General features: G+C 50.7%; 16 non-coding genes across 16 annotated transcripts; all 16 read right to left on the bottom strand.

Moving 5' to 3' along the window:
• Positions 1 to 10,425: 10,425 nt before the first annotated feature.
• trnas-aga (transfer RNA serine (anticodon AGA)) lies at positions 10,426 to 10,507 on the bottom strand. The gene has a single exon. It is a non-coding gene; the product is annotated as a tRNA-Ser (tRNA).
• Positions 10,508 to 10,668: 161 nt separating this feature from the next.
• Positions 10,669 to 10,751, bottom strand: trnal-cag (transfer RNA leucine (anticodon CAG)). The gene has a single exon. It is a non-coding gene; the product is annotated as a tRNA-Leu (tRNA).
• Positions 10,752 to 11,519: 768 nt separating this feature from the next.
• Positions 11,520 to 11,601, bottom strand: trnas-uga (transfer RNA serine (anticodon UGA)). The gene has a single exon. It is a non-coding gene; the product is annotated as a tRNA-Ser (tRNA).
• Positions 11,602 to 11,767: 166 nt separating this feature from the next.
• Positions 11,768 to 11,850, bottom strand: trnal-cag (transfer RNA leucine (anticodon CAG)). Its single transcript has one exon. It is a non-coding gene; the product is annotated as a tRNA-Leu (tRNA).
• A 776-nt stretch (positions 11,851 to 12,626) lies between these two features.
• On the bottom strand, positions 12,627 to 12,708 carry trnas-uga (transfer RNA serine (anticodon UGA)). Its single transcript has one exon. It is a non-coding gene; the product is annotated as a tRNA-Ser (tRNA).
• A 1,025-nt stretch (positions 12,709 to 13,733) lies between these two features.
• Positions 13,734 to 13,815, bottom strand: trnas-uga (transfer RNA serine (anticodon UGA)). Its single transcript has one exon. It is a non-coding gene; the product is annotated as a tRNA-Ser (tRNA).
• Positions 13,816 to 14,840: 1,025 nt separating this feature from the next.
• On the bottom strand, positions 14,841 to 14,922 carry trnas-uga (transfer RNA serine (anticodon UGA)). Its single transcript has one exon. It is a non-coding gene; the product is annotated as a tRNA-Ser (tRNA).
• Positions 14,923 to 15,088: 166 nt separating this feature from the next.
• trnal-cag (transfer RNA leucine (anticodon CAG)) lies at positions 15,089 to 15,171 on the bottom strand. Its single transcript has one exon. It is a non-coding gene; the product is annotated as a tRNA-Leu (tRNA).
• A 776-nt stretch (positions 15,172 to 15,947) lies between these two features.
• trnas-uga (transfer RNA serine (anticodon UGA)) lies at positions 15,948 to 16,029 on the bottom strand. The gene has a single exon. It is a non-coding gene; the product is annotated as a tRNA-Ser (tRNA).
• Positions 16,030 to 16,195: 166 nt separating this feature from the next.
• trnal-cag (transfer RNA leucine (anticodon CAG)) lies at positions 16,196 to 16,278 on the bottom strand. Its single transcript has one exon. It is a non-coding gene; the product is annotated as a tRNA-Leu (tRNA).
• Positions 16,279 to 17,046: 768 nt separating this feature from the next.
• Positions 17,047 to 17,128, bottom strand: trnas-uga (transfer RNA serine (anticodon UGA)). Its single transcript has one exon. It is a non-coding gene; the product is annotated as a tRNA-Ser (tRNA).
• A 161-nt stretch (positions 17,129 to 17,289) lies between these two features.
• Positions 17,290 to 17,372, bottom strand: trnal-cag (transfer RNA leucine (anticodon CAG)). Its single transcript has one exon. It is a non-coding gene; the product is annotated as a tRNA-Leu (tRNA).
• Positions 17,373 to 18,148: 776 nt separating this feature from the next.
• trnas-uga (transfer RNA serine (anticodon UGA)) lies at positions 18,149 to 18,230 on the bottom strand. Its single transcript has one exon. It is a non-coding gene; the product is annotated as a tRNA-Ser (tRNA).
• A 166-nt stretch (positions 18,231 to 18,396) lies between these two features.
• Positions 18,397 to 18,479, bottom strand: trnal-cag (transfer RNA leucine (anticodon CAG)). The gene has a single exon. It is a non-coding gene; the product is annotated as a tRNA-Leu (tRNA).
• Positions 18,480 to 19,247: 768 nt separating this feature from the next.
• Positions 19,248 to 19,329, bottom strand: trnas-uga (transfer RNA serine (anticodon UGA)). The gene has a single exon. It is a non-coding gene; the product is annotated as a tRNA-Ser (tRNA).
• Positions 19,330 to 19,495: 166 nt separating this feature from the next.
• On the bottom strand, positions 19,496 to 19,578 carry trnal-cag (transfer RNA leucine (anticodon CAG)). Its single transcript has one exon. It is a non-coding gene; the product is annotated as a tRNA-Leu (tRNA).
• Positions 19,579 to 19,885: the final 307 nt, after the last annotated feature.

The following is a 19,885-nucleotide window of genomic DNA, read 5'->3' as shown; positions in this document are numbered from 1 at the left end:
GTCGGCTCATATTCACCCGGCCTGCTTATGTACACGATGCTGTCTGTGTCGTGATACAGCACCCTACGCCCCAATTTTTCCAGTTCTTTGTAAAGCGTCAGCCGCCCCCACGCGGTAGTTTGACACGCTATGAATATGTTGGTCTTTCCCGGCGGCACTTTGTAGGAAGACCTGTATCGCCAGCGGATGAGGGCGACCTCGTCGTTGACAAACGCGAAGCTGGAAATCTCGTACAGCTCCGAGCATAAAAAATTAAAAAACTCCCCCGGGTCAGACACTATACATGTCTGGAGCATGTTGTTCCTCTGCGCCAGTTTACCCCACAGAGAGTTAAGCAGAAGCTTGGCCACCTGCCTCTTGCCACCGTTAGACACGATCTTATCGGGCTCCAATTGGATCCCCTCGCGCTCGAGATAGTTTTCAATGTAGTCCCTGCGACCCGCGTCATCGGTCGCGTCGTCGGGGTAGCCCGAAGCCTGCTGCTTCACTTTGAGAAAGGTTTTAATGTATTCTCTAAACAGGTCGCCGCTGGTCTGGGGAAAATGCCACACTTCGTGCACCTTCACGACAGTATAGCCCCTGTCTAAAGCCTGATTGAGCTCCGCAGAGACCCACACGCCGGTCAGCGCACGCTCTGCGTCAGAATGACCACAGCTCCCCTCTTGCCTGTTGTCGATCGCGCACGTCCTGCACAGTGTAAACACGAGTTTCCCATTTGGCAGTCTGCTGGGTAGGACGGGGAAAAACAGCTCGCGCGGGGTGTTCACAGTGGCTTTGATCAGGCCAAAGTATTCATTCAGAGGTTTAAAATTTGAATGAATGATTTCCGGGTGCCCCACGGGGAATTCACATTTAGCCAGAGTGTACGGGTACAGCGACGTGAAATCCACGTAGTGGACGCGCTCTTCCCCCGTGACGTCGTAACGCAGGCGAATCGCCGACGTCCGACCCCCAAACAGCGCTTCTCGCGGCCTAAGGGGGTCAGGGGGCTGAAAGTCTGACAGGAAACTCTGCACTTGTGGGTCGTGAGTTTTAGCGTGAGCCCATTCGTGTTCCCAGATGGATTCTACGTTCATATTAAACTCTTGGCGCAACACCTCGAGTTTTTCCCTTGTTTTAACGTACAGGGCACCGAAGCTCTCGCGGGTCAGGGGGCAGACATCGTGTTCATTGTTGCACTTTGGACAGCCGTGAAACTGGCAGCCTAGAAACTCGAAAGCCCATTTCTCTCCCTCTATCTCAGCGTATCCGTCTAGGTGAAAGCGCCCCACGCGCACTTCACCCCCGCGCAGCGCGTGTCGAATTTCTATGCCGCGCGTGCGGCCCACGAATTCCAGCCACTGGATCGAGACGTTGGAATAACTTTTGTATTGCCTCCTGTAATCCCAGACGTCCGGGATCGCGATCGTATCTCTGGGCAGGAAATTTGTCCTGTAAACCAGCAACGCGGCCGAAGCGATGGTCGCCGTGGAGAAGGGGTCGCAACCCGTGAGCGTTTCAAACTCCTGCAGGAAGCGCAAGCAGCCCTCTCTCAGAATCTCCACGTCGTTCTTACAGTAAGCGATCATCTCTTTGTGAAAATTAAAGGTCTGGTGCTTTACACCGTCGTACCATTGATAAAACTTGTCGCGTTCTTTGCAGGGCATTTGCTCGGGCCCATACTGATCGGGAGGAGGGTAGGGCCCCACGTAACTAAACTTTTCCATGTCTGTGAAATGATGCGGAAAATAGCCTTTTCGCATCTGAGTCGAGCACCCCATTGCATCGGGGATTTTTCTCAACGGCATGCTTAGAAAGCAGTGACTGTCGATGTACCTTTGCTCAAACACGCTGTCCAGGATGAGAATGATTTTATTCCCCTGTGACACCACACGCGGTTCCACTCCTTCCTTCACCATAGCGTTCAGTATTATGTAATTATCAAACGCCTTTCCATAGTGACTAATGAAACACGTCCCTGTATAGTAGGGCGTCCTGAAATGTCTGAGAAAGTGCAGCGCGCAGTCTGGCCCCTCGGCGGTCATTGTCTCATTCTGATCGGAGATGGCGCACACGTAAACCGGGATATGGGTACCCGAGCTCTGGGATGTTTCAAAGTCAAAAAACACATATTTGGGGGGCTTTTTACTGCCCTCGCCGCTTTGGGCGACCGCTTTCCCTTTGTTAGATTTCTCGATTGGATTTAAATAGCAGAGATGTGGGGTGGATATGTCTGATTCTGCTGACTGCAACTTAGCGTCGCATATATTACATTTTACTGTTTTACACGAGTGCGGTTTTGGGTTCTCGGGACTTTGGTAGTAGTTGAGCCCGCAAGCTTTGCATTTTTTGAACTTGTCACAGGGGCTAGCAATCTCACCCCTAATGGGGCAGACCCTCGGCGTACGGTGACGCTCGAAGCACATGTTATTTAAGCATCTGAGATTACACCGCTCACACACTATCCCCGGTGTGATTTCACCTTCTTTACAATTAGTCTGACAGACGCTGCAAAATTTTCTACAGCGATGAGAATGAGGCGAGTCGTACCCTTTGAAACAGCTAGTGCAAACGTAGCCGGCCCCTAAGAAGCCCTTGGCGCTTTTAATGCCGTAAAAATGCTCCTTGTGTAAAAAGAAATACACCACCCGTCTATCGTCGGTAGGTGTGGGTGTCTGGTAAATTTGGAGATTGTTTGAATAATGTTGTTGATAATACACCACTGCTTTGCAATCAATGATTTTCTCAAAATTGATAATGTCATTCAAAGCGACTGCGTAGTCGGGGGTGAAACCCGCTTTCTCCTGTAACTCCAGGCCGAGCTTTTCACCCTCGGCGTCAGTGAGGTTTCCGTGGAGCATATGCGCCAAGTTTATAGCGAAACACGCTCTGCTGTCGTTTTGTTTAATAATAAACATGTGTTTGGCTTTTTTAGAAATTATTTCTGAAGCTAACATGGTCTGTAGTTTACGTTTGTTTCCACCGCCGCGTGGGATATTTATTACGTCTACTATTACTTCTAGGTTGGAATCGTTTAAAATCTCTTGATTAGACTGAACCAGGCGATCCAACAATTGCTGGAAATCTGTCAGCTCCCCTTCCCCATACCGTACAATTTGCGACAACTCGTCGTTTAAAAAGTCACCGCGCAGGGTGACCTGAATATAAGCTCCCCATGCGGCGTAAGGTATCGCCTCATTCACAATATTTTGAAACCCCTCGATTACATTTTCATAGTACTCGCGGAAATTGGCTTCGTTTCTAGGTCGCGGAATATTTAGAATCCGCCTAATCTGTACATTATTGAATCTGCGGCGATGCACGACCCCGTCAGGCTGGTGATCCAAGTCACCACCGCCACCGTCCTGTTCAACATTTTCAAATTGCCCCAGTCCCAAGTCATTTTCAATCTCCTCGGCATCGAGAAGAAATTCTACGTCTGACAAGACTTCCCACAATTCAGAATCCGCGGGGGACCACGCGACCTCGTCGTCGGGCAGCACCGCTTCTGCTTCAGAGCCCCTTTCATTTAACATGCTTATTAATGTCTCTAAGGACGGTAGGAAACAGGGCTCTTGGACCCTGGATTCACCAGATGCCGCGGGTGGCGAGTCGTGTTGATAAACCGCATCATTTTCATCATTATTAGCGTTGTTGATGATGTCTATTTCATTTAATAACGCTTCGGGTATAGGCGCTGGTGGTGGTGGTGCTGACGAGTCGTGTTGATAAACCGCATCATTTTCATCATTATTACCGTTGTTGATGTTGTCCATTTCATTTAATAGCGCTTCGGGTAGAGGAGGGGGTGTTGCTCCGTCCATATCTGCTGATTCAGGTCTTGCGTAGATTTTCTCTTGACCGGTCCGCGCCGTCTCTCTTGTACATAGAAAACAGGGAATACCTATTATTAGAATAAGTTATTTTTAATGTATAGCGTTTATCATATGTATAAAAGAAATAATATACTCACTATATGGAGTTTTCTAACCGCAGCGTCTCCCGTAGAGAAAAAAACAAACCCAAAATAGCTGAATCTCTAAAAATAAAATAATTATTTTAAGTTATTTTATTGTATGGTGTTTATCATAAAACACGCATAAAAGAAATAATATACTCACTCTATGCAGGTCCCGAGTAGTTTTCTCTTTCCAGTAGGGCAAGGCCTTGATGATGATACTGGGTGTGGGGTACTTGTGTCTCTTTACCAAAGGAGTGAAACCCTTCTCGGCATACTAAAAATTTCTGTGGTTGGTTACTTTTTAGGATTCTTTAAGGAGAAATATACGTCCTGTCAAGTTTTATCTGTTGTCTATTTCGATGTACGTTTTAACTGCGTAGACGGTATGGGGGGAGTCGGGGGGAAAAGACAAAATTTACTGAAATACAAAATGTCAAACTTGATGTGTGGCGGGGAGTCGGGGGGAAAAGACAAAACTTTAACAAAATTTACTGAAATACAAAGTGTCAAACTTGATCTGTGCCCCAAATTACAGTTTGACCGGGATTTGACCTATCGGGATGTACATAGGTTGCATGAGGAAAAACACAAGGCCAAACTGCTACTGCTGCAGGGGGGTGTCGGCTTTCACACACACACACACACACACACACACAGATGGTCAAACTACTGCTAAGCGTTTTTTACTGGACGTCAGACCCAGCTCCTCCTCTCATTCTTAGCTCCAACTTGGTCATTCTCACAGGATTTCTTTCAGTCTCGCGCAGCACAACTCTCAGCTCTCCGGCATCGCTCTCTCCGAGTCCTTTGCGGATTATCCAAAGCCACGGGACCTTACCACGGTACCGCACCAGACACAGCATCGCTCTCTCAGAGCCCTTTTCTACAGATTCTCCAAAGCCACGGACCTTACCACGGTGGTACAGCGTACGCTCACACTCCATCAGGTAACCCACCCCCACTCAGACCCAGTGTTTGAGACCTTAACGCAACAACCCCCCCCTGCTCAGTCCCCTGCTCGGCACCCGGTGGATGCAGACAAAACAACACACTCATAAGCACTCTACTCAAATTAAAATAATAATAATTACATTATAATACATAATTAAATTATAATAAATAATTAAATTATAATAATTATAATAAATAAATAAACTATATACAAATAAACCCCTATCCCAACGTCACAGCCAGGTGACGTCACGCCCCAGAACCGCCCATCCAGTGAACTTTTGACCCGTGACCTTTATGACCTTTGGGTCATAAATCTTTTTGAAAGAAGCGGTATTCTATCTCTCTCTTAGGGATGTGGTGGCAATGTGAAGCAGGCCAGATAGATAGGGAGAGGTGAGCTTGTAAATGCATTTGAAAGTGAAAACTAGAATTTTGAATACTGTTCTAGGTTCTATGGGCAACCAGTGAAGCTGTTGAAGGACTGGGGTGATATGTTCCCTGGAGGGGGTACGAGTTACTACTAGAGCTGCAGCATTCTGAAGCAGTTGGAGTTTATGGAGGGACTTGTTAGGGAGACCAAAAAGAAGAGAGTTACAATAATCAATCCTAGAAGTGACGAGGCTATGAACAAGTATGGCAGCAGTATGGGGAGTGAGGAAGGGACGGAGTCGGTTTATGTTGCGCAGGTGGAAGTATGCATACCGGGTGATATGATTAATGTGTGACTGAAATGAAAGGGTACTATCTAGGATGACGCCTGGGTGGAGGGGTGTATAGCGGAATTATTAATATTGATGGAGGAACTGTGGGATTTAGTTAGAGTGGAAATTGTACCAACGAGTAGAACCTCAGTTTTATTGCTATTGAGTTTGAGAAAGTTAGAGGAGAACCATGACTTAATCTCCATTAGACAGTCTGAAAGGGAAGATTGTGGAAAGGAGCAGCTAGGTTTGGAGGAGATATAGAGTTGGGCGTCATCAGCGTAACAGTGAAAAATAATATTAAATTTCCTAAATATGTGGCCGAGTGGTAGTATGTAAATAATGAGTAAAAGAGGCCCCTGTCACGCCCATGGGGGCGGGGTCAAGCAGGTGCAACACCTCAGCTAAGGATTAGGTCTTCCTTAAAAGAGGAGCGCAGCCACCAAGTATTGAGCCGATGCAAAGAAGCCATACCGAGCGTTTTTCTATCTTTTGGCTCCCTGCTCTCCTGTACCTTACCAGTTTGCCTTTCGTAGAAACCTTACCTTTTGTGCCTACCCTCCTCAGTCCAGCTCCCGATCCTGAATCTCCTGCCCTGCTGAGTCCGGCACCCTCTGTCCTTCTCCCCTCGTGTGCTCCTGTCCCGTGTTTCTCCATCGGATGGACCTTCTGGCTAATGACTCACGCATCCGCACCACGATCATCGCCTGCCGATTCCAAACCTGTCTGCCCGGTTGCCATCTCTCGAGAAGCTGACTTACCTCGCACAGCCGCTCCAGACTCCCGGACAGTACTTGCCCTGCAGTACTGGATCCGTGTCTCTTTTGCCAGCTCAGTGTGACAGAATACTTTGCCGAAAAATGGATCCAGCGGGGAACCTGGAAACTCGAGTTTCCGCAGTTGAACAACTTCTCGCTTCTCAAGCAGCTCAGGTTCCGCTCCCAGCGTCTCCACCTCGCAGCACCGCTCCCTTACCCATAGCCCTACCTGAACGGTATGACGGAAACCCCGGCCAGTGTAAGGGATTCCTGATGCAGGTGGGCATATACGTGGAGGAGCACCCCGAGATGTTTACTACTCCAGGAGTAGAAGTACATTTCACCATCTCACTGCTGACTGGAAGAGCCTGCGAATGGGCGACGGCACTGTGGGCGGATAGCAGCCCCCTCTTAAGGTCAGGGAGAGAATTTCATCGGGCATTAATGGAAGTGTTCGATCACCTGGCGGGAAGAAGACGGCCAGGGATGCGCCTGCTGGAATTACTGTCAGGGTAACCGGACCGCCACAGAGTTCTCTTTAGAATTCCGCACCATTGCTGCCGCCCTCAGATGGCCGGATGACTGCCTGCAGACCATCTTCTTGCATGCTCTCAATCCTGATCTACAAGACGAGCTATCTGCAAGAGGAGAAGCCCCTTCTTTCGAGGAGCTGGTACGCCAAGCAGTGCGGCTGGATAACACCGTGAGGGATCGCCGACGACGAAGGCACCAGGCTGAGAATGCCTGTGCAATAACCGGTCCTGGTGTCGACACGTCCGAGCCCATGCAGATCGGCAGATCACCACTCACCTCGGCAGAACACAGGAGAAGAGCCCAAGGAGGATTGTGCCTTTATTGTGGAGTTGCTGGCCATGCCCTTCCTACTTGTCCCATTCGGCCTCAACGTGATGACACACCTCTCCCGGTAGGTGTTTTCTCCTTACCTTACTCCTCTCTCACTCAATTCACTGTACCTGTGATCCTGGGGTGGAATGAGAACCGATGTAAGGTGAGAGCACTCATTGACAGTGGAGCAGCGGGGAACTTCTTAGATGCTAACCTGGCAAGCCAGCTGCAGGTCCCTCCAAAGGCTGGCATATCCCCTCACGGTGCACGGAGTGACTGGTGAGCGTATGCTGGAAGGAACCATATGCCACCATACTCACCCCTTCAAGATGCAGGTGGGAACCTTCATACGGAATCAATGGAGATGTTTGTGTTAACCCAGGCTAAGGATCCGCTAATCCTGGGACTTCCCTGCTTAAGGAGACATAATCCATGCTTAGACTGGCGAACAGGGGAAATAATAGCTTGGTCCGAGGGATGTCTGCGTGAATGCATGTCTCTTCCCTGCAAGGCTATAGGTGTGGAGAGCCCCGAACCGGAGAATCTTGACCTCGTTCCCGAAGAATATCGGGATTACAAGGATGTCTTCAGTAAGGAGAAGGCTTTCAGCCTTCCCCCCCACCGTGACTATGATTGCTCGATTGATCTTCTGGAAGGGGCTCCGTTACCACGAGGTAGATTGTACCCTGTCTCCCTATAGGAACAAGAGTCTTTGGACACGTATATCCGTGAAGGACTGAAACAAGGCATCATCCAGCCCTTTACATCACCGGTAACTGCTGACTTCTTCTTCATTAAGAAGAAGGATGGGGGCCTCCGACCAGTAATTGATTATCGGGCACTAAACGGGATAGCCATGAAGAGAAGAGAGCCCCTTCATTTAATCCCGCCAGCCTTGGAGCAGTTACGAGAGGCGGTGATTTTCACGAAGCTGGACTTATGTAGTGCTTATAACCTGGTGAGAATCTGTGAAGGGGACGAGTGGAAAACGTCCTTCATCACCAGTAGGGGCCAATACGAATATGATGCCTTATGGATTAGCTAACAGCCCTTCAGTCTTCCAGTCATTCATGAATCGGGTGTTCCATGACATGCTGGATAAGTTCGTTGTGGTGTATATAGATGATATCCTCGTTTACTCCCCCTCCAAGCAGGCACATGTCCTGCATGTGAGGCGGGTTCTGCAGTGACTCCGGGAACACCACCTTTACGCCAAGGGTGAGAAATGCGAGTTCCACCAAACCAAGGTAAAGTTTCTGGGATACGTTATCCAACCCGGTGAGGTGGCCATGGACGAGCAGAAAATCACGGCCATCACAGAGTGGCCACCTCCCTGGACACTAAAAGAACTACAACGTTTCCTGGGCTTTGCTAATTTTTATCGTCGATTCATCAGGAACTACAGTCAAATTGCAGCACCCCTAACATCCCTCACCCGTGGGAAACCGACCCGGATTACGTGGACCTCAGTGGAGGAACAAGCTTTCACCCGCCTGAAGAAAGCCTTCTGCACTGCTCCCATGCTCACTCAACCACGACCAGAGCTGCCGTTCGAGGTGGAGGTGGACGCATCGGAAGCCGGAGTGGGGGCGATTCTGATACAACGTAACCCTGAGACTGGACGCCGTGACCCTTGTGCTTACTATTCCTGCAAATTGACCACTGCTGAATGCTATTACAAGGTGGGTGACCGCAAACTCCTGGCCATCAAGCTAGCATTGGGTAGAAGGGGCTCGACACCCCTTCATCGTGCTGACGGACCATCGAAATCTGGAGTATCTCCAATCTGCAAAGCGGCTCTCAGCTTGACAGGCCAGATGGGCTCAGTGGTTTTCCCGTTTCACCTTCCGGGTAAGCTACATCCCCGGTAAAAAGAACCTAAAAGCTGATGCTTTATCCATGCAGTTTGAAGCCCCCGAGAGTGAGGACCGAGCCTCTCCCATCCTCAACCCGGCGTGCTTTGTCTCTTCCATCACCTGGGGATTGAAAGAGACCATTCGAATGGAGAATGAGAACCGGACACCTCCTTCAGGGTGCCCGCCTGGACTGTGGTACGTCCCTCGCTCCTATCGCCCAAGTCTTATACATTGGATTCACTCTCAACTGGGGACGGGTCACCCCGGAATTGCTTCTACTCTACGTTTAGTCTCACGTCGCTATTGGTGGCCCGGTTGGCGCAAGGAGGTACAAGCTTGCGTGGAGAGCTGTCCTGAATGCGCCAAGTGTAAATCCTCTAACCTCAGTCCTGCAGGCCTCCTTCAACCTTTGCCTATCCCCTCCAGACCCTGGTGCCATATAGTAGTGGATTTCATCACGGACCTCCCTCGCTCCTCTGGTAAGACCGTGATCCTTACCATTGTGGACAGGTTTTCCAAGATGTGTCGCCTGGTCGCCCTCCCGAAGTTGCCTTCTGAAGTAGACCTTTCCGATGTCCTCACTCAGGAGCTTTTCCGCTTCACGGGCATTCCCGAGGACATCGTATTGGACCAAGGACCTCAATTTGCCTCCCGGGTCTGCCGGGAATTGTGTCGTAAGCTGAACATAACTCTTAGTCTTACCTCAGCTTATCATCCCCAATCCAATGGACTCACCGAACGCACTAACCGGGAGGTGTCCAAGGATCTTCGGCTATTAGTAAGGACAGACCCTTCCAAGTGGTCTTCTCATCTGGTGTGGACGGAGTCTCCCTCAACTCCTGGGTGAGTCCCTTAACGAACACTCCCTTTCTGTGCGTCCTAGGGTTCCAACCTCCTCTGTTCCCTTGGGAAGGTTCCAAGAAAGCAAGCAGGCCTGGAGGAATATCGTGCGTGCATTGCGCTCACAGACCGAACAAACAAAAGCACAAGCAGACAAGCACCGACGATCCACGTGGCCCTACACAGCACTGAACTGCGATACTCATGCAGTCCAGCAGCCTCAGTCTTCCAGATTCATGGGTTACACACAGGTACCCCCACGCCCGATAGGGGTCGTTCTGTGTGTGCGGGTGGTGGTAGATTTCGTTGGAGAGGAGCAACTGCAGCTAAGGCCTCTCTTTTATCCCAATGTTGAATATACTTAAAAAACATATCAAAGTAATTTACCCTGTAACCTTTGGATAGATTGATAGACAGGTAGATGGAGGGCGGAAGATGGGCAAAAAATATCAACAGAGTCAACACATGCTATATAAGACTGACACAAAGCCTGGGGAGCAAACAGCTACTGACAAAATAAACGAAAACCAGGTAGTCGGCAGGATTCGAACCTGCGCGGGGAGACCCCAATGGATTTCTAGTCCATCGCCTTAACCACTCGGCCACGACTACCTAAGCTCGGCATCAGTTTTTCCATCGCTGGGACAGAATGTCTAGCGTCACTGCATTATTTTTGAAATTAGAGATGGCAGTTGCCACTTCACTTAGCGTCACTGCATTATTTTTCAAGACAGAGATGGCAGTTGGCGCTTCACTTCCAAGGGCTAAAGAAATGTCAGAAGTGGGATTCGAACCCACGCCTCCAGGAGAGACTGCGACCTGAACGTAGCGCCTTAGACCGCTCGGCCATCCTGACTACGACCAATGGACCTTTGATGTTCCACAGGGAAGCCATAAGGAGATGAGGAGAGTGAGGGAAGCTGACCATGCTAATAGAGGTGGGGGATTCACAGGGGTGAGCAGACTTACCCTGTCTGTTTGTTAGTACAGTGGTGAGCATCCCCAGCTGACTCGTAGGAGACTGGGGTTTGATTCGAAGATGGGGAGTGTGGAGCTTCCTTTCGGTATGGCAGGGAAAGCCAGCGGGGGCTGAAAGAAAAAGCTTTCATTTGCGAGCAACAGTGCCTCACAAAAGGCAGCTCAGCGCGGGGGTTCTCACCTGCTCCGTCACCGGCCTGCGGTTGGTTCACTCCTGTCGAGCTGACCCTGGGTTCCACCGGAAGTACCATGTCGATGCCGACCATCACCGGGACCTCCGATCCACGTGGCCCTACACAGCACTGAGCTGCGATACTCAAGCAGTCCAGCAGCCTCAGTCTTCCAGGTTCATGGGTTACACAAAGGTACCCCCACGCCCGATAGGGGTCGTTCAGTGTGTGCGGGTGGTGTTAGATTTCGTTGGAGAGGAGCAACTGCAGCTAAGGCCTCTCTTTTATCCCAATGTTGAATATACTCAAAAAGTATATCAAAGTCATTTACCCTATAACCTTTGGATAGATTGATAGACAGGTAGATGGAGGGCGGAAGATGGGCAAAAAATATCAACAGAGTCAACACATATGCTATATAATAGTGACACAAAGCCTGGGGAGCAAACAGCTACTGACAAACTACACGAAAACCACGTAGTCGGCAGGATTCGAACCTGCGCGGGGAGACCCCAATGGATTTCAAGTCCATCGCCTTAACCACTCGGCCACGACTACCTAAGCTCGGCATCAGTTTTCCCATCGCTGGGACAGGATGTCTAGCGTCACTGCATTATTTTTGAAATTAGAGATGGCAGTTGCCGCTTCACTTCACTTAGCGTCACTGCATTATTTTTCAAGACAGAGATGGCAGTTGGCGCTTCACTTCCAAGGGCTAAAGAAATGTCAGAAGTGGGATTCGAACCCACGCCTCCAGGAGAGACTGCGACCTGAACGCAGGACCTTAGACCGCTCGGCCATTCTGACTACGACCAATGGACCCTTGATGTACCACAGGGAAGCCATAAGGAGTAGAGGAGAGTGAGGGAAGCTGACCATGCTAATAGAGGTGGGGGATTCACAGGGGTGAGCAGACTTACCCTGTCTGTTTGTTAGTTCAATGGTGAGCATCCCCAGCTGACTCGTAGGAGACTGGGGTTTGATTCGCAGTTGGGCAGTGTGGAGCTTCCTTTCGGTATGGCAGGGAAAGCCAGCGGGGGCTGAAAGAAAAAGCTTTCATTTGCGAGCAACAGTGCCTCACAAAAGGCAGCTCAGCGCGGGGGTTCTCACCTGCTCCGTCACCGGCCTGCGGTTGGTTCACTCCTGTCGAGCTGACCCAGTGCTCCTGGGTTCCACCGGAAGTACCATGTCGATGCCGACCATCACCGGGACCTCCGATCCACGTGGCCCTACACAGCACTGAGCTGCGATACTCAAGCAGTCCAGCAGCCTCAGTCTTCCAGGTTCATGGGTTACACACAGGTACCCCCACGCCCGATAGGGGTCGTTCAGTGTGTGCGGGTGGTGTTAGATTTCGTTGGAGAGGAGCAACTGCAGCTAAGGCCTCTCTTTTATCCCAATGTTGAATATACTCAAAAAGTATATCAAAGTCATTTACCCTATAACCTTTGGATAGATTGATAGACAGGTAGATGGAGGGCGGAAGATGGGCAAAAAATATCAACAGAGTCAACACATATGCTATATAATAGTGACACAAAGCCTGGGGAGCAAACAGCTACTGACAAACTACACGAAAACCACGCAGTCGGCAGGATTCGAACCTGCGCGGGGAGACCCCAACGGATTTCAAGTCCATCGCCTTAACCACTCGGCCACGACTACCTAAGCTCGGCATCAGTTTTCCCATCGCTGGGACAGGATGTCTAGCGTCACTGCATTATTTTTGAAATTAGAGATGGCAGTTGCCGCTTCACTTCACTTAGCGTCACTGCATTATTTTTCAAGACAGAGATGGCAGTTGGCGCTTCACTTCCAAGGGCTAAAGAAATGTCAGAAGTGGGATTCGAACTCACACCTCCAGGAGAGACTGTGACCTGAACGCAGGGCCTTAGACCGCTCGGCCATCCTGACTACGACCAATGGACCCTTGATGTACCACAGGGAAGCCATAAGGAGTAGAGGAGAGTGAGGGAAGCTGACCATGCTAATAGAGGTGGGGGATTCACAGGGGTGAGCAGACTTACCCTGTCTGTTTGTTAGTTCAATGGTGAGCATCCCCAGCTGACTCGTAGGAGACTGGGGTTTGATTCGCAGTTGGGCAGTGTGGAGCTTCCTTTCGGTATGGCAGGGAAAGCCAGCGGGGGCTGAAAGAAAAAGCTTTCATTTGCGAGCAACAGTGCCTCACAAAAGGCAGCTCAGCGCGGGGGTTCTCACCTGCTCCGTCACCGGCCTGCGGTTGGTTCACTCCTGTTGAGCTGACCCAGTGCTCCTGGGTTCCACCGGAAGTACCATGTCGATGCCGACCATCACCGGGACCTCCGATCCACGTGGCCCTACACAGCGCTGAGCTGCGATACTCAAGCAGTCCAGCAGCCTCAGTCTTCCAGGTTCATGGGTTACACACAGGTACCCCCACGCCCGATAGGGGTCGTTCAGTGTGTGCGGGTGGTGTTAGATTTCGTTGGAGAGGAGCAACTGCAGCTAAGGCCTCTCTTTTATCCCAATGTTGAATATACTCAAAAAGTATATCAAAGTCATTTACCCTATAACCTTTGGATAGATTGATAGACAGGTAGATGGAGGGCGGAAGATGGGCAAAAAATATCAACAGAGTCAACACATATGCTATATAATAGTGACACAAAGCCTGGGGAGCAAACAGCTACTGACAAACTACACGAAAACCACGCAGTCGGCAGGATTCGAACCTGCGCGGGGAGACCCCAATGGATTTCAAGTCCATCGCCTTAACCACTCGGCCACGACTACCTAAGCTCGGCATCAGTTTTCCCATCGCTGGGACAGGATGTCTAGCGTCACTGCATTATTTTTGAAATTAGAGATGGCAGTTGCCGCTTCACTTCACTTAGCGTCACTGCATTATTTTTCAAGACAGAGATGGCAGTTGGCGCTTCACTTCCAAGGGCTAAAGAAATGTCAGAAGTGGGATTCGAACTCACACCTCCAGGAGAGACTGTGACCTGAACGCAGGGCCTTAGACCGCTCGGCCATCCTGACTACGACCAATGGACCCTTGATGTACCACAGGGAAGCCATAAGGAGTAGAGGAGAGTGAGGGAAGCTGACCATGCTAATAGAGGTGGGGGATTCACAGGGGTGAGCAGACTTACCCTGTCTGTTTGTTAGTTCAATGGTGAGCATCCCCAGCTGACTCGTAGGAGACTGGGGTTTGATTCGCAGTTGGGCAGTGTGGAGCTTCCTTTCGGTATGGCAGGGAAAGCCAGCGGGGGCTGAAAGAAAAAGCTTTCATTTGCGAGCAACAGTGCCTCACAAAAGGCAGCTCAGCGCGGGGGTTCTCACCTGCTCCGTCACCGGCCTGCGGTTGGTTCACTCCTGTTGAGCTGACCCAGTGCTCCTGGGTTCCACCGGAAGTACCATGTCGATGCCGACCATCACCGGGACCTCCGATCCACGTGGCCCTACACAGCGCTGAGCTGCGATACTCAAGCAGTCCAGCAGCCTCAGTCTTCCAGGTTCATGGGTTACACACAGGTACCCCCACGCCCGATAGGGGTCGTTCAGTGTGTGCGGGTGGTGTTAGATTTCGTTGGAGAGGAGCAACTGCAGCTAAGGCCTCTCTTTTATCCCAATGTTGAATATACTCAAAAAGTATATCAAAGTCATTTACCCTATAACCTTTGGATAGATTGATAGACAGGTAGATGGAGGGCGGAAGATGGGCAAAAAATATCAACAGAGTCAACACATATGCTATATAATAGTGACACAAAGCCTGGGGAGCAAACAGCTACTGACAAACTACACGAAAACCACGCAGTCGGCAGGATTCGAACCTGCGCGGGGAGACCCCAATGGATTTCAAGTCCATCGCCTTAACCACTCGGCCACGACTACCTAAGCTCGGCATCAGTTTTCCCATCGCTGGGACAGGATGTCTAGCGTCACTGCATTATTTTTGAAATTAGAGATGGCAGTTGCCGCTTCACTTCACTTAGCGTCACTGCATTATTTTTCAAGACAGAGATGGCAGTTGGCGCTTCACTTCCAAGGGCTAAAGAAATGTCAGAAGTGGGATTCGAACTCACGCCTCCAGGAGAGACTGCGACCTGAACGCAGGGCCTTAGACCGCTCGGCCATCCTGACTACGACCAATGGACTCTTGATGTACCACAGGGAAGCCATAAGGAGTAGAGGAGCGTGAGGGAAGCTGACCATGCTAATAGAGGTGGGGGATTCACAGGGGTGAGCAGACTTACCCTGTCTGTTTGTTAGTTCAATGGTGAGCATCCCCAGCTGACTCGTAGGAGACTGGGGTTTGATTCGCAGTTGGGCAGTGTGGAGCTTCCTTTCGGTATGGCAGGGAAAGCCAGCGGGGGCTGAAAGAAAAAGCTTTCATTTGCGAGCAACAGTGCCTCACAAAAGGCAGCTCAGCGCGGGGGTTCTCACCTGCTCCGTCACCGGCCTGCGGTTGGTTCACTCCTGTCGAGCTGACCCAGTGCTCCTGGGTTCCACCGGAAGTACCATGTCGATGCCGACCATCACCGGGACCTCCGATCCACGTGGCCCTACACAGCGCTGAGCTGCGATACTCAAGCAGTCCAGCAGCCTCAGTCTTCCAGGTTCATGGGTTACACACAGGTACCCCCACGCCCGATAGGGGTCGTTCAGTGTGTGCGGGTGGTGTTAGATTTCGTTGGAGAGGAGCAACTGCAGCTAAGGCCTCTCTTTTATCCCAATGTTGAATATACTCAAAAAGTATATCAAAGTCATTTACCCTATAACCTTTGGATAGATTGATAGACAGGTAGATGGAGGGCGGAAGATGGGCAAAAAATATCAACAGAGTCAACACATATGCTATATAATAGTGACACAAAGCCTGGGGAGCAAACAGCTACTGACAAACTACACGAAAACCACGCAGTCGGCAGGATTCGAACCTGCGCGGGGAGACCCCAATGGATTTCAAGTCCATCGCCTTAACCACTCGGCCACGACTACCTAAGCTCGGCATCAGTTTTCCCATCGCTGGGACAGGATGTCTAGCGTCACTGCATTATTTTTGAAATTAGAGATGGCAGTTGCCGCTTCACTTCACTTAGCGTCACTGCATTATTTTTCAAGACAGAGATGGCAGTTGGCGCTTCACTTCCAAGGGCTAAAGAAATGTCAGAAGTGGGATTCGAACCCACGCCTCCAGGAGAGACTGCGACCTGAACGCAGCGCCTTAGACCGCTCGGCCATCCTGACTACGACCAAAGGACCTTTGATGTTCCACAGGGAAGCCATAAGGAGATGAGGAGAGTGAGGGAAGCTGACCATGCTAATAGAGGTGGGGGATTCACAGGGGTGAGCAGACTTACCCTGTCTGTTTGTTAGTACAGTGGTGAGCATCCCCAGCTGACTCGTAGGAGACTGGGGTTTGATTCGAAGATGGGGAGTGTGGAGCTTCCTTTCGGTATGGCAGGGAAAGCCAGCGGGGGCTGAAAGAAAAAGCTTTCATTTGCGAGCAACAGTGCCTCACAAAAGGCAGCTCAGCGCGGGGGTTCTCACCTGCTCCGTCACCGGCCTGCGGTTGGTTCACTCCTGTCGAGCTGACCCTGGGTTCCACCGGAAGTACCATGTCGATGCCGACCATCACCGGGACCTCTGATCCACGTGGCCCTACACAGCACTGAGCTGCGATACTCAAGCAGTCCAGCAGCCTCAGTCTTCCAGGTTCATGGGTTACACACAGGTACCCCCACGCCCGATAGGGGTCGTTCAGTGTGTGCGGGTGGTGTTAGATTTCGTTGGAGAGGAGCAACTGCAGCTAAGGCCTCTCTTTTATCCCAATGTTGAATATACTCAAAAAGTATATCAAAGTCATTTACCCTATAACCTTTGGATAGATTGATAGACAGGTAGATGGAGGGCGGAAGATGGGCAAAAAATATCAACAGAGTCAACACATATGCTATATAATAGTGACACAAAGCCTGGGGAGCAAACAGCTACTGACAAACTACACGAAAACCACGCAGTCGGCAGGATTCGAACCTGCGCGGGGAGACCCCAATGGATTTCAAGTCCATCGCCTTAACCACTCGGCCACGACTACCTAAGCTCGGCATCAGTTTTCCCATCGCTGGGACAGGATGTCTAGCGTCACTGCATTATTTTTGAAATTAGAGATGGCAGTTGCCACTTCACTTAGCGTCACTGCATTATTTTTCAAGACAGAGATGGCAGTTGGCGCTTCACTTCCAAGGGCTAAAGAAATGTCAGAAGTGGGATTTGAACTCACGCCTCCAGGAGAGACTGCGACCTGAACGCAGGGCCTTAGACCGCTCGGCCATCCTGACTACGACCAATGGACTCTTGATGTACCACAGGGAAGCCATAAGGAGTAGAGGAGCGTGAGGGAAGCTGACCATGCTAATAGAGGTGGGGGATTCACAGGGGTGAGCAGACTTACCCTGTCTGTTTGTTAGTTCAATGGTGAGCATCCCCAGCTGACTCGTAGGAGACTGGGGTTTGATTCGCAGTTGGGCAGTGTGGAGCTTCCTTTCGGTATGGCAGGGAAAGCCAGCGGGGGCTGAAAGAAAAAGCTTTCATTTGCGAGCAACAGTGCCTCACAAAAGGCAGCTCAGCGCGGGGGTTCTCACCTGCTCCGTCACCGGCCTGCGGTTGGTTCACTCCTGTCGAGCTGACCCAGTGCTCCTGGGTTCCACCGGAAGTACCATGTCGATGCCGACCATCACCGGGACCTCCGATCCACGTGGCCCTACACAGCGCTGAGCTGCGATACTCAAGCAGTCCAGCAGCCTCAGTCTTCCAGGTTCATGGGTTACACACAGGTACCCCCACGCCCGATAGGGGTCGTTCAGTGTGTGCGGGTGGTGTTAGATTTCGTTGGAGAGGAGCAACTGCAGCTAAGGCCTCTCTTTTATCCCAATGTTGAATATACTCAAAAAGTATATCAAAGTCATTTACCCTATAACCTTTGGATAGATTGATAGACAGGTAGATGGAGGGCGGAAGATGGGCAAAAAATATCAACAGAGTCAACACATATGCTATATAATAGTGACACAAAGCCTGGGGAGCAAACAGCTACTGACAAACTACACGAAAACCACGCAGTCGGCAGGATTCGAACCTGCGCGGGGAGACCCCAATGGATTTCAAGTCCATCGCCTTAACCACTCGGCCACGACTACCTAAGCTCGGCATCAGTTTTCCCATCGCTGGGACAGGATGTCTAGCGTCACTGCATTATTTTTGAAATTAGAGATGGCAGTTGCCGCTTCACTTCACTTAGCGTCACTGCATTATTTTTCAAGACAGAGATGGCAGTTGGCGCTTCACTTCCAAGGGCTAAAGAAATGTCAGAAGTGGGATTCGAACCCACGCCTCCAGGAGAGACTGCGACCTGAACGCAGCGCCTTAGACCGCTCGGCCATCCTGACTACGACCAAAGGACCTTTGATGTTCCACAGGGAAGCCATAAGGAGATGAGGAGAGTGAGGGAAGCTGACCATGCTAATAGAGGTGGGGGATTCACAGGGGTGAGCAGACTTACCCTGTCTGTTTGTTAGTACAGTGGTGAGCATCCCCAGCTGACTCGTAGGAGACTGGGGTTTGATTCGAAGATGGGGAGTGTGGAGCTTCCTTTCGGTATGGCAGGGAAAGCCAGCGGGGGCTGAAAGAAAAAGCTTTCATTTGCGAGCAACAGTGCCTCACAAAAGGCAGCTCAGCGCGGGGGTTCTCACCTGCTCCGTCACCGGTCTGCGGTTGGTTCACTCCTGTCGAGCTGACCCTGGGTTCCACCGGAAGTACCATGTCGATGCCGACCATCACCGGGACCTCTGATCCACGTGGCCCTACACAGCACTGAGCTGCGATACTCAAGCAGTCCAGCAGCCTCAGTCTTCCAGGTTCATGGGTTACACACAGGTACCCCCACGCCCGATAGGGGTCGTTCAGTGTGTGCGGGTGGTGTTAGATTTCGTTGGAGAGGAGCAACTGCAGCTAAGGCCTCTCTTTTATCCCAATGTTGAATATACTCAAAAAGTATATCAAAGTCATTTACCCTATAACCTTTGGATAGATTGACAGACAGGTAGATGGAGGGCGGAAGATGGGCAAAAAATATCAACAGAGTCAACACATATGCTATATAATAGTGACACAAAGCCTGGGGAGCAAACAGCTACTGACAAACTACACGAAAACCACGCAGTCGGCAGGATTCGAACCTGCGCGGGGAGACCCCAATGGATTTCAAGTCCATCGCCTTAACCACTCGGCCACGACTACCTAAGCTCGGCATCAGTTTTCCCATCGCTGGGACAGGATGTCTAGCGTCACTGCATTATTTTTGAAATTAGAGATGGCAGTTGCCGCTTCACTTCACTTAGCGTCACTGCATTATTTTTCAAGACAGAGATGGCAGTTGGCGCTTCACTTCCAAGGGCTAAAGAAATGTCAGAAGTGGGATTCGAACCCACGCCTCCAGGAGAGACTGCGACCTGAACGCAGCGCCTTAGACCGCTCGGCCATCCTGACTACGACCAAAGGACCTTTGATGTTCCACAGGGAAGCCATAAGGAGATGAGGAGAGTGAGGGAAGCTGACCATGCTAATAGAGGTGGGGGATTCACAGGGGTGAGTAGACTTACCCTGTCTGTTTGTTAGTACAGTGGTGAGCATCCCCAGCTGACTCGTAGGAGACTGGGGTTTGATTCGAAGATGGGGAGTGTGGAGCTTCCTTTCGGTATGGCAGGGAAAGCCAGCGGGGGCTGAAAGAAAAAGCTTTCATTTGCGAGCAACAGTGCCTCACAAAAGGCAGCTCAGCGCGGGGGTTCTCACCTGC

Source organism: Paramormyrops kingsleyae, chromosome 5 (assembly GCF_048594095.1).
Source record: "Paramormyrops kingsleyae isolate MSU_618 chromosome 5, PKINGS_0.4, whole genome shotgun sequence".
NCBI lineage: Eukaryota > Metazoa > Chordata > Actinopteri > Osteoglossiformes > Mormyridae > Paramormyrops > Paramormyrops kingsleyae.
The sequence above is the reverse complement of the archived record's forward strand: the minus strand, read 5'-3'. Positions and strand labels throughout refer to the sequence as shown.